This window comes from Podarcis vaucheri (genome assembly GCF_965113315.1).
Source record: "Podarcis vaucheri genome assembly, chromosome: 2".
Taxonomy (NCBI): Eukaryota; Metazoa; Chordata; class Lepidosauria; order Squamata; family Lacertidae; genus Podarcis; species Podarcis vaucheri.
Genome location: NC_138760.1, coordinates 9,022,762 through 9,034,848, shown reverse-complemented (window position 1 = coordinate 9,034,848; position 12,087 = coordinate 9,022,762). Strand labels below are relative to the sequence as shown.

The 12,087-nt window shown below is 45.5% G+C and overlaps 1 protein-coding gene and 1 long non-coding RNA gene across 2 annotated transcripts in view; one reads left to right on the top strand and one right to left on the bottom strand.

Moving 5' to 3' along the window:
• The window catches only part of AGAP2 (ArfGAP with GTPase domain, ankyrin repeat and PH domain 2), a 122,188-nt gene that overhangs the window by 93,424 nt on the left and 16,677 nt on the right, over positions 1-12,087 (bottom strand). The gene's annotated exons all lie outside the window — the stretch shown is intronic.
• LOC309522980 lies at positions 6,721-9,463 on the top strand. Its single transcript, XR_014215190.1, has 2 exons — positions 6,721-6,981; positions 9,222-9,463. It is a non-coding gene; the product is annotated as an uncharacterized lncRNA (long non-coding RNA).

Genomic DNA, 12,087 nt, shown 5'->3' with positions numbered 1-12,087 from the left:
TTTTTGAGCCTTATGAGAGCCCAAAATAATTTGGAGGACCAAAGGCTCCCCATTCCTGTTACAAGGAAAGTCATGATTATTCCCACAGACAGGAGAGGGTGGAGTTGAGGGTGAATAATGGCTTGTCTGGTGTCACCTACTGAGTTCCTGGCTGTGGTGAAGTTTGAACTTGATAGTACAGCCTCGCAGCTGAGATCTGGTGTAGCATAATAGCTAAGGGCTGTGAGCTGGGGAGGATCCTGACTCCAATATACATCAGTCATGAGCTGACTAGGTAGCCTTAGGTCTGCCAGAATTGCCTCATCACTTTCAGCTAAGGGTGTTACAGAATTCTGATTAAAACATAGACGGGAGTGGAAATTGCCAGGGTTCACTTATTTGTCTCATGTCTGGAATGTAAATCAGTCCAGTGAATACGATTGGTATTTACTGCTGTTGCTTTCAGCCTGCAAACAATACATAACGGATTATGTTTCCCCTCCTTTGCAATGAAATCAATGGGGCGGAAGAGCGCAATGAAAATGTAACTTACATAACTAATTACATAAATTATGTAATCTCACCACTGTGGGCAGAGACGAGTAACGTAGTTTTCGGTGGAAGATGAACTGCAGTGGAAGGCAAGCAGCGCTGTATGAATCTGCTGTATGAATCTGATACAGGGCAGAACAGAAAACGATGCCTTCCTACATCCCAACATCTACACACAGAAATGATAATACTGCCCTACCTTATAGGCTTGCTGCAAGGATTATTGAGATAATGTTTGTTGCAGTTATCAGGCACTAGTGTGTGTGTGTGTGTGTGTGTGTGTGTGTGTGTGTGTGTATATATATATATATATATATATATTTGCTTTCGTAGATTTTCACGGGTATAGGAATGCAGGTTTTGGTGTCTTCGGGTGTCTTCCCGTGTAAGAGTCGAGGTGTCTGTGCGACGTTTCGACGAGGTCTCACTCGTCATCTTCAGGCTGGTGCTTTCGGCTTCTTGTTACTGGAACAGAGCAGAGTCTGGTGTTTGAGTTCCTATAAATACTGTTGAGGGGTGTGGTGTATAGCCTCCAACGTTCTGGGCAGAGAGGAAGTTCCTAGATTAGTGTGCCTTTTCTTCTTTTGTTCCTTAATTACTTGAGGGATATCTTGGGTGATTTCATGAGTGATATTCTGAATATCACTGGGTGGGTCATTAATTACTTGAGGGATATCTTGGGTGATTTCATGAGTGATATTCTGAATATCACTGGGTGGGTCATTAAGTGTAGATTAGTTGCTAAAGCTTTCGTGTCTTGACCTCTTGAGCTTGTGAAGAGTTTTTCTGAGAAGATGGCTGTGCTGCATTTAGTTGTGCTCTGGCTTGGCTTCGTGTATAGGGGCGAGCTATGGTTTTGTGCCTTGTGCCAGCCAGATCTGTGTAGGGATTGCAGGGGGGTGCAGCATCCGGAGGTGCCACTATAGTTTGGTTGCTGGATGGAGTCTGTAATATGTCTGTGGAGAGGGTCTGGGTTTGGGTCTGGTGTGGTTGATTGGTGACGGCGTTCTGTGTGCCTCTGGTTCTGGTGTCGGTTTTTGTGGGGAGGGCTAATTTCCAGATGTCTGGCAGGCGGGACGTGTCGTCACGCTTGTTCATGTTGTGAGGGTGTTTCTCTATCTCGATGGCTTCCATGATTATTCTCTTGTGGTGATGTTCCATGTTAAAGAGCAATTTGGAATCTGCAAAATTAATTTCGTGTCCTGTTTCTTTCATGTGTTGGAAAAGAGAGGAAGTTTTTTCTTCTTTTTTGACGGCATTCTTGTGTTCTGCGATACGTGCATTTATTCGTCTGTTTGTTTGTCCAATGTACGTGGCTGGGCAGACTTTGCAGGGTATTTCATAGACCCCTTGGTTTTCCAGCTGGATTTTGTCTTTTGGGTTTCTGAGGATATTGGCTATTTTTTGGTTGGTGCAGAAGGCTGTTTTGATATTGTGTTTATGGAGGATTTTGCTGATTTTGTCTGTAGTGCCCTTGATATAAGGAAGGAGGGCCATGCCATTGTTTTCTTCTGTGTCTTGGTTTTTGGGGGGTGTTTCTTTTTGGATTAGCTTCGTAACCCTGTTTTTCTGGTATCCATTGGCGATTAACACATTTGAGAGATTCTGTAACTCAGTTGTCAAGTGGTCTTTGTCAGCCAGGCGTTTGGTTCTGGAGATGAGAGTCTTGGCTACGGAGTTTATTTGTGCAGGGTGGTGGTGTGATTGTGCCTACACAGATCTGGCTGGCACAAGGCACAAAACCATAGCTCGCCCCTATACACGAAGCCAAGCCAGAGCACAACTAAATGCAGCACAGCCATCTTCTCAGAAAAACTCTTCACAAGCTCAAGAGGTCAAGACACGAGAGCTTTAGCAACTAATCTACACTTAATGACCCACCCAGTGATATTCAGAATATCACTCATGAAATCACCCAAGATATCCCTCAAGTAATTAATGACCCACCCAGTGATATTCAGAATATCACTCATGAAATCACCCAAGATATCCCTCAAGTAATTAAGGAACAAAAGAAGAAAAGGCACACTAATCTAGGAACTTCCTCTCTACCCAGAACGTTGGAGGCTATACACCACACCCCTCAACAGTATTTATAGGAACTCAAACACCAGACTCTGCTCTGTTCCAGTAACAAGAAGCCGAAAGCACCAGCCTGAAGATGACGAGTGAGACCTCGTCGAAACGTCGCACAGACACCTCGACTCTTACACGGGAAGACACCCGAAGACACCAAAACCTGCATATATATATATATATATATATATATATCCCCAGACCAGTGATGATTCAAGATGTTGGGATGCCTGAGGTGCAAAATCCACACAGCACCCCCATCATAGTAAAAATTCTCAAAATAGATTTCAGTAATTTGTAATTTTGCTGCTTTTCCATGGCACCCCCCAGATCTGCCACCTGAAGAAGAGGCTCCTTACCCTGCTTGCTGCAAGGATTATCATGGGCAATACCTGGCTTTTTTTGCCAAATTAATCCTCTCCCAGGAACAGTCGCAGGGGTTTCATTCTCTTCCCTGCTCTCTCCACCCCAACCCCCCCTCCATTTCAGCTGCTCCAAGGGGCTGATTCCCCCAACAGCCTGCCAGGTTTTGACAAGCAGAGCAGCGAGTTGTGTGGGACGCAACTCTCTCAGTCACGCTTTGCAACGCACTTGTCCCTTTCCCCTCCCTCCTTCTCCCTCCCTCCCTTTCTCCGCCCTGCCATGTGGAAGGACAGCGGCAAAGTACAGTCCTCGCCCCCACACACACGAGACAAGGATGTCCTTAAAGGGGCTGGAACATTGTGGAGAAAAGGCTGTGTGTCTGACTCACTTGCAATCCTGGGAAGCAGTCCTTCAAACAGCACAGCAGTCCTTCGCACATCCACTTCCCTCATCCATGTTGGCCCACTGTGCTTGGAGTTCACACCTGAAGTCACTGCCCCTTGTCTGTGACATCACCAACCACAATGATGTCACAATAGGGGTTAGCATTATTCATGAAGCATAGACAGCATTTTTTATACACCAGTGTGTTTTAGAATCCTTCCTCCATGGAGTATTTTATTCAGCCTTCCTCACAAACAGCCCTTCCTATTCCCATCCATATATGGGAATTAAGATGGTGACTTGTCCATCATAGCAACTTCCTATTCCACAACAACAGCAGCAATTTCATTATTGGGCTTGGGTTGCCCCAGCCACTCTGGGCAGCTTCCAACATATATAAAAATGTAAAAAAAAACCAAACACTAAACATTAAAAAAAACAACCCTTCCCTCACTGTGGGCCAGATTTGATGAAGTGAAGGGCCATGACCAAAGTTGTTGACTTTTTTTTTAGGATTGAAGTTGTTGAGCTTTTTTTGTTACTTTTCCCCAGGAAACTGCCACAGTGGTCAGATTAAACCAACCAGCGGGCGGGGACCAGATTAGGCCCCCAAAAATGGACTTTGGACATCCCTGCTACAGGACTGCCTTCAGATGTCTTCTAAAGGTTCTATACTTGCTTATCTCCATACCCTCCAACATTTCACTGATGGAAATAGGGACGTCCTAAGGAAAAGCAGACATTCCAGGATCAAATCAGAAACCGGAGCGGCTTCTGTTAATCCGGGACTGTTCCTGCAAAACAGGGACACCTGGAGGGTCTGCCTTCAGGCCTGGATTTAGATGGGGTTGCTCATGGCTCCAACTCAGCCCTGACAGAATAGGGCTCCCCTGCAATTCCAGATTTTCACGGCTAGTAGCCATGCCATGCCACTCGAAGCCACTTTCCTCCCTCCAGTTCCCCTTCTCTATCCAACTGCCTGCTCTGCTGTGCAGCTCAGCCAGCCGTACCTCTTCCCATAATGCAGATTGCCCAAAGGGAACCTCAGACCAAAAGGCAGCCATGAGGTGGGGGACAAGCCAAGTGAGTTGGCTTCAGATGCTCCTTGGAAGCCCTGTTGTCTTCCCCTGGGCTTTGGCTGAACTTGTTTTTAGAGCCATGTCTATTCGTGCTGCAGAACTATCTTGTTTGGGGGATTAATTCATTTTGCAGCCTGGCATGCTCTTTCCACTCCCTGCTCCCTTCCGTGTCCCATTGGCACATCTGATGGAAGCAGACGATGAAACCAGGAGGGATTGAAGCCCACACAGCAGGCCACAGGACGCAGCCAGGCAAGCCAAATTTTGCGGCTCCATCTAGTGAACCAACCATGGTTTCTGTGGTTATGGCTGCAAAAAATAAATAAATAAATAAATAAAAGGGAGAGCCAGCTCGACGGGATGCCTCATATTGACTTCCCCTGAGAGCTGTAGTTGGCTAAAGGACTTGGCAATTGTGGCTCTGTGATGGGTAAATTTAGGGTTGCCATATGTCTGGAATTTCCTGGACATACCTGGAATATGGCAGTCGGAAGCAGTGTCTGGGCGGAAATCGCTGAAATGTCCAGGAAAATCGGGACATGACAAGTCTAGATTTTGCTGAATTTCCTCAAAAATGTCATTTTTGTGTGTCCAGATTTTCACTTTTTGAAATATGGCAACACTAGGTAAATTACAATTCCCATAACTCATGGGCAGTGCTTTAAAAGTACGGTGTTTGTGCAGCGTCATGGTTGGTATTTTAATGGGCAGAGCTAAGCTGGCAAGAGGAGATTCACCTCCCCCCTCAAAATCCCAGAATCCAGAGCTGTATTCATGCTGCACAAATTAGAAGGGGAGGTAGAGAAAATAATGCTCAGAATAAATTATGCAGACTAAGACAACCAGCCTTTATTTTCCTACTTTATGTCCTTTATATAGTGATTCCAAGAGCCAGGTTCTCAGACAATATGGAACTATTCTCACAAAGGGAAATATGAACTAAAGGGCATGATGTTTCAGGGATATAAGTGCAGAAGATGTATTATCTTATAGCCGGAAGACGGAAGAACATCAGAATGGATATGCCAGGGGTGTTGGCGTGGCCAGACCTACTGATCTTCAAGATCATCATTCTCCTCTGCTGTCAGAAGACACAAATATTCCTTATGGATGTTCACATACAAATGATAAGGACAATAGTTGCCCCCTTTTAGAATGCAGAAAGCTGTCTTACAGCAGGACCTTTGTACTCCGACTTGCTGGAGGTCTCCAGGATATCAGGCAGAGGTCTTTCCCGTTACATCCTCAAACACTCACTCACACACTCAGAAGGAGTGGAAACTAATTGATTTTAGGAAGTTCAAGGGTTTTTATTCAGGAATCACCACCCAGAGGAGGAGCCAGGAAAGAAATGACTTTGGCCAATCAGAGTTTGACCCTTGTCACTGGAGATGCCAGAAACCAAACCTGGGATCTTTTGCATGTGTACATCTTCTGAGCTATGTGTGCTGTTTTGCACAGTTTTGGAATATCAAAATGTCGGGCTGGGACCACATACAGCCTACTAACTTCACTCAGGCAGAAGTGCCTCAGCCCTGCTTATGAAGACAGGACCAGAACACATAATCTTGCCTTGCCTTAAAAGTACAGGCATTTGGAATTTTATCCACTTAACCCAGCCTGGTAGGGTCTGGAAATAGCACATGCAAGTCATTTCATGCTTCACCTGAAGGACGTCCTAACTGAGGGTCCTACCACCATGGGGCTAAAGGTACTATATCACCTATGCTTTGGCTATAATCAGCTCCAAGAAAGGTGCCACATCGCATCCCTAGCAACCCTCCATCCTTCCCACGCTGTCCTGTTGTCATGGCAGCAGAATGCTGGGTTGCTATGTGGGAGATGGCAGCAATTGTCTAGAGCAGCAGATGCAGCAAGGTCTGGGGTGGCAGGCAAGGAGAAAGATGGGGGGGAGAGATACACGTGTGCCTTCCAGTGAGGACAGGGTTGAACGGGTGATGCCGCTGGCTGTAAGGTGGGAGACACTGCGAAAGTGCTAGGGTGTACTTGCGCAGTGGCCTAGACTTCTTGGGGAGAAGAAGAAGAAGAAGAAGAGTTTGGATTTGATATCCCGCCTTTCACTCCCCTTCAGGAGTCTCAAAGCGGCTAACAATCTCCTTTCCCTTCCTCCCCCACAACAAACACTCTGTGAGGTGAGTGGGGCTGAGAGACTTCAGAGAAGTGTGACTGGCCCAAGGTCACCCAGCAGCTGCATGTGGAGGAGCGGAGACGCGAACCCGGTTCCCCAGATTACGAGACTACCGCTCTTAACCACTACACCAGGGAACTAGCATAAAACCACCCTGGCATTACATGTGTGCCAGCCTGGAGTTTAGAGAACAGCTGAGGGCAGAGGGGTGGAGTGAGGTGGCAGCTACAGAGAGAAGGGGAGGCAGGAGTCCTGAGTCACACGACCATTCATGAGGCTGGGAAAGGGGAGCAGGAAGAGACCTGGCAGGAGATGCTTGCCAAGGAGGGTGGCAGACAGGCTCTTCCAAGAAACGTGCCGATGTCAGAAATGGCAGGTGACCAGTTCAGTGTAATGCAGGTATGGAGGGGAAAGAATTCAATTCAGTTCACATCTGGAGGCAAAAATGCCGAATTCATGCTTTTCAAAACAGTACATGAACTGAAACAGCCGCCTTTCTAAATTCACACTCCTCCGAATTTTGCAATGCTGTCCTCCAGCCACGTAATGGGTATAAAAATGCACACGCTAGAGTAAAGCATGCTCAAGACAGCAGGGATCAGTCACCCCATATAACACAGAATTATCCTGATTCACAGCTTTATAATAATTTTATTATTTATACCCCACCCATCTGGCTGGGTTGCCCCAGCCACTCTGGGCAGCTTCCAACACATATAAAAACTATAATACAACATCAAACATTAAAAACATCCCGATACAGGGCTGCCTTCAGATGTCTCCTAAAAGTCCTTGACATCTGGTGGGAGGGCGTTCCACAGGGAGGGTTCCACTGCCGAGAAAGCCCTCTCCCTGGTTCCCTGTAGCTTCACTTCTTGCAGTGAGGGAACCACCAGAAGGCCCTCAGAGGTGGACCTCAGTGTCCAGGCTGGACAGACGCAACAATGTTTCTAATGGTGCCAATAAAGCAATGTGACATCCCAAAGAGAATGCCATACCAAGGAAGAAGGGCATGGTAACCTTCATAGAGACCCTCTCAGAGTCTTGCTCTGCCTAGCCCTTCAATTTCTGCTCTCCATTGTTCAAATAGACTGCGCTTGTTATAACTTGTATAACTTGCTGTTGAAGTGGAATACACAGGATGAAACGGTGAAATCTGCTATGATTAAATGGGCACAAGATGTTGGACATAACATAATGATGGCTGACTGGGAACAGTTATGGACCACAGGTATGAAGTTTACGGCATGCAATGCCTTAAGAGAGAATATTATGAAAATGATATACAGGTGGTACATGACCCCAGTCAAGCTTGCAAAAATTTATCATTTGCCTGATAATAAATGTTGGAAATGCAAAGAAACTGAAGGTACATTCTTTCACCTTTGGTGGACGTGCCCAAGGATTAAAGCTTTCTGGGAGATGATCTATAATGAAATGAAAAAGGTATTTAAATATACCTTCCTGAAGAAACCAGAGGCCTTACTCCTGGGCATTGTCTGCCAATTGGTGCCAAAGAAGGATAGAATTTTCTTTATGTATTCCACAACAGCAGCAAGAATTCTCATTGCAAAGTATTGGAAGACACAAGATCTACCCACCCTGGAAGAATGGCAGATGAAGGTGGTGGACTATATGGAACTGGCGGAAATGACTGGCAGAATCCGAGACCAGGGAGAAGAGTCGGTGGAAGAAGATTGGAAGAAATGTAAAGACTATTTACAGAAATATTGTAAAATTAATGAATGTTAGAATGATGTTAGAATGAAATTAAGTGGTTCTAGCAGCAATGTCATAAAGGTGTATGAAAAAATGGCCGGTTAATAGGTGAGAATCTAAAGCTATAAAATATTAAGTTAAAGGACTAAGACAAAAACAAAGAGGGAAAGGAATTGCTGAATTAACCAATTGAACTGGAATACAAAAAAGGGAGGTGAGAGGAGGTCAGGGAAGCAAGGAAATGAAATGTAAGATACGGAAGGATTAATCTGTTTTTAAGTGTTTTTTCTAACTTTTTTTTCTATATTTTGTATTTTGTATGTCCCCCCCCCCTATATTTTCCCTTGTCTCTTTTATTTTTAACTATGTAATTTTTTGCTTCTGAAATTTTAATAAATATCATTCAAAAAAACCAACAACAAATGGACTGCGCTTGGAATAAAGGAGATCGCTTAAACTGAATCAGACCATTGGTCTGTCTCAGGGGTAGCCAATGTGGTACCCTACAGAAGCTGTTGGACTCCCATCACTCCCAGCCAGCAAGGCCAATGGTCAGAGATGATTGGAGTTGGGAGTCCACAACATGTGCAGGGCACCACATTGGCTACCCTTCATCCACATACTCTGGCTGGGAGTGGCTTCCCAACATTGCAGGCAGAGAGGTCTTTCCTAGCCATTCATCAGCCGATGCCAAAGACGGAGCCTGAGAGGACAATATCCATGCACGGCATTGCACTACCAATTAGCTAGAGCTTTGATGAGTTGGGGATGGTGACTTTGTAATTTCTTGTGGGCACTTCCTGTTCCATTCGCCTGGCCCTGCGTCAGGGTTGCCAGATGTCCATTATTTTATGTAAATGCTCTTTATTCTAGAACGCAGCGGCACTGCCACTGAACATTTGGACGTACTTTTGTTTCAGAACATTCTGGCTTCTAGAACTCACTCGTGCAGATACCACAACTCCAGGATATCTCCTTTTTTCATTAAAAGAAATTCTGACAACTCTAGTGTCTACAGACATACAGATTTCTCTCTCCTTTTCCTCAGACCATCAATAACACAACAAAGCATTTAATGAAGGCCAAGGGGAGAGTTCTTCACTAGCCTTCTGCCCGTTCTCTCGCTTCCTCTTTTATTGTGACTGAACAAACTCTGACAATTCTTCTGTTTTTGTATCAAGTTTTTTGTGAGGGTAGGGAGACTTCAGGTTATCTATATCTATTTTGTTTTTACCAGAACCCTGAGACCTACCCAGCACAACCAAATGCAAAATACTGAGGAGGCAGGGGTGGGGAAGCGTGCCAACAGATTCACAGAACAAGAGTGCCTCTGAGCACATGCTCAGTGCAGGAACTTGTTTTCAGTATCAGAGCTGAGCTCACAGTCCTGCCACACAAAACCCAACCCTCGGTCCCCTGCCCTGTGGCCCCACCGCAAGCTTCCTTCATATCACCTGTCCAATTTAGAAGGGAAAAATTAGGATTCAGGACTTCTGCTAATCTACAGCAAATCAGAGAACATCCAGTAAATGCTGATAAACCTTCTGTCCATATTTGGTTTCAGGTCGTATGCAGCATGGGTTATGCATATTTCCTACATGGAGGACTTTCAGACCACGCAGAGCAGTACAAATTCTAGAAATTGTATATATGGGGCACTGTTAGCTATTGATAAGGAAACAACATTCTTTGCTGTCCCACAAAGTTGCAGGTACAGTGGTACCTCGGGTTAAGTACTTAATTCGTTCCGGAGGTTCATTCTTAACCTGAAACTGTTCTTAACCTGAAACACCACTTTAGCTAATGGGGCCTCCCGCTGCCGCCGCACCGTTGGAGCACGATTTCTGTTCTCATCCTGAAGCAAAGTTCTTAACCCGAGGTACTATTTCTGGGTTAACGGAGTCTGTAACCTGAAGCGCCTGTAACCTGAAGCATATGTAACCTGAGGCACCACTGTACAGGGGGAAACTTTCAGCCTGCTCAGGGTTCAGGTGCCTCTGACTTTAAGGCCCAGGAAAGGATTGTACAAAAGGAGTTCCACCACAGGCAGTGGAAGAGGGAATAGCAACGCCCATCTATAAGTGGACTGGGTCATCTAGTCCAACCCCCTACAATTCAAGAATCTTTTGCCCAATATAGGGCTCGAACCCACAACCCTAAGATTAAGAGTATCACACTCCCCTGGGCCAAGTACAGCCTGAAGAAGGATGTCAGTGGACTCGCCTACCATGAGCAGAGACAGAGGGTGGTGTTGCATTACATTCTTCTCCCTTTTCCATCTGAAGATTGTGGGTCAACTTCCACTTACACAATGGGACTTCCCCTCCTGCTCCTCCCTATCTGTCCCCCTACCCTGTACCCTCCCAGAATCTGCTCTGGGGTTGTCCTCAACCCTCTGGAGCATATAGGGTGGCCAGGAAAGAGGGAAGTTCTATTGTGTGAATGGAAGTCATTTCTTGAGAGCAATGACTGGATCCGATTCAACCTGGTTCTCCTTTAGAGCAGGAGGGGAGGAACTATGACCCTCCAGATGCCAATGGACTCCAACTCCCATTAGCCCCAGCCGGTGTGCCCAATGGTCAGGGATGAGCAACATTACGAGGACCAAAGGTTGGCCGCCATTGCTTCAGAGGGACATGTGTTTGATGGGCATCTCAAGTTGCTCCCCAGAGGTTGCATACACACAATATTCTATTCCAGAATCAATGAAGAATGATCACTCGGGGTTTTTTCTACACAGAAAACCCTACATTTAGACATTTGAGGGTGGGAGAGGAAAAAAAGATAGCTTGTCAAATCAGTAGTACACGATGCAGGAAGCTGCGTCTGGCAGGAAAACCACAGTGCTCAGCAGATGTGGGTTGCAACCTGAAAAACTGAGGCCTCATGATGCCCTTCTCCCTTAACCCATATCTACATAATGGCCTAGCAAGCCACTTCCTGCTATTTTTACATAGAAGTACAATCATGTGCTTAAGGATTTGACAGAGAAAAATAGGTATGCTTGCTTTATGTTAAACAAGCAAGGCAGGAATTCCTGGAATGGTGCTGAAAAGTTAAATCAAAGTAAGCCATTGCAGTGGAAGTTTGCCAGCTTTTTTTAAAACTAGCCTTACTCCTCTGACTTGAAAAATGAAAAAAGAATGGTAATCAGAAATTAAGTAGGGGAAGAAGCTTTCCCCAGCTCTTTATCCCCATGTAAGGAAAAGCTTCACTTGCTTAAATTTATACATACTAGGCTGCTATTAAAGGCATAGGAGCAGGGTGAAAAGTAAAAAGTTGGCAACCTTAATACCATGAAGGAGGTGAAGCACCTGTTAGGGGTTCGTGACAGATAGTCATTTATAGCCTTTTTTTCTTTGAATCTGTTTGACTTTTAAAGCCATCCAAGCTGATGGCCGATACAAATTCCACAGTTTTAAGTATGTGGTCCCCTGCAGGCATCCATTTTATTAAGCATTCATCACGACTTGCACTCATGGTGTTATCAGGGTTTTTGTTGTTGTTGTTGTTTAGTTGTTTAGTCGTGTCCGACTCTTCGTGACTCCCTGGACCAGAGCACGCCAAGCACTCCTGTCTTCCACTGCCTCCCGCAGTTTGGTCAAACTCATGCTGGTAGCTTCGAGAACACTGTCCAACCATCTCGTCCTCTGTCGTCCCCTTCTCCTTGTGGTGGTTACATGCAATTTGCATTTTCAGTTCAATTTCTGCCTGCAAACGCTTTGAGGCAGTCATGCTGCTTTGCTTGCAGTATGTGCATGCCCTGTAGCTTCTGGCCAAAATCCT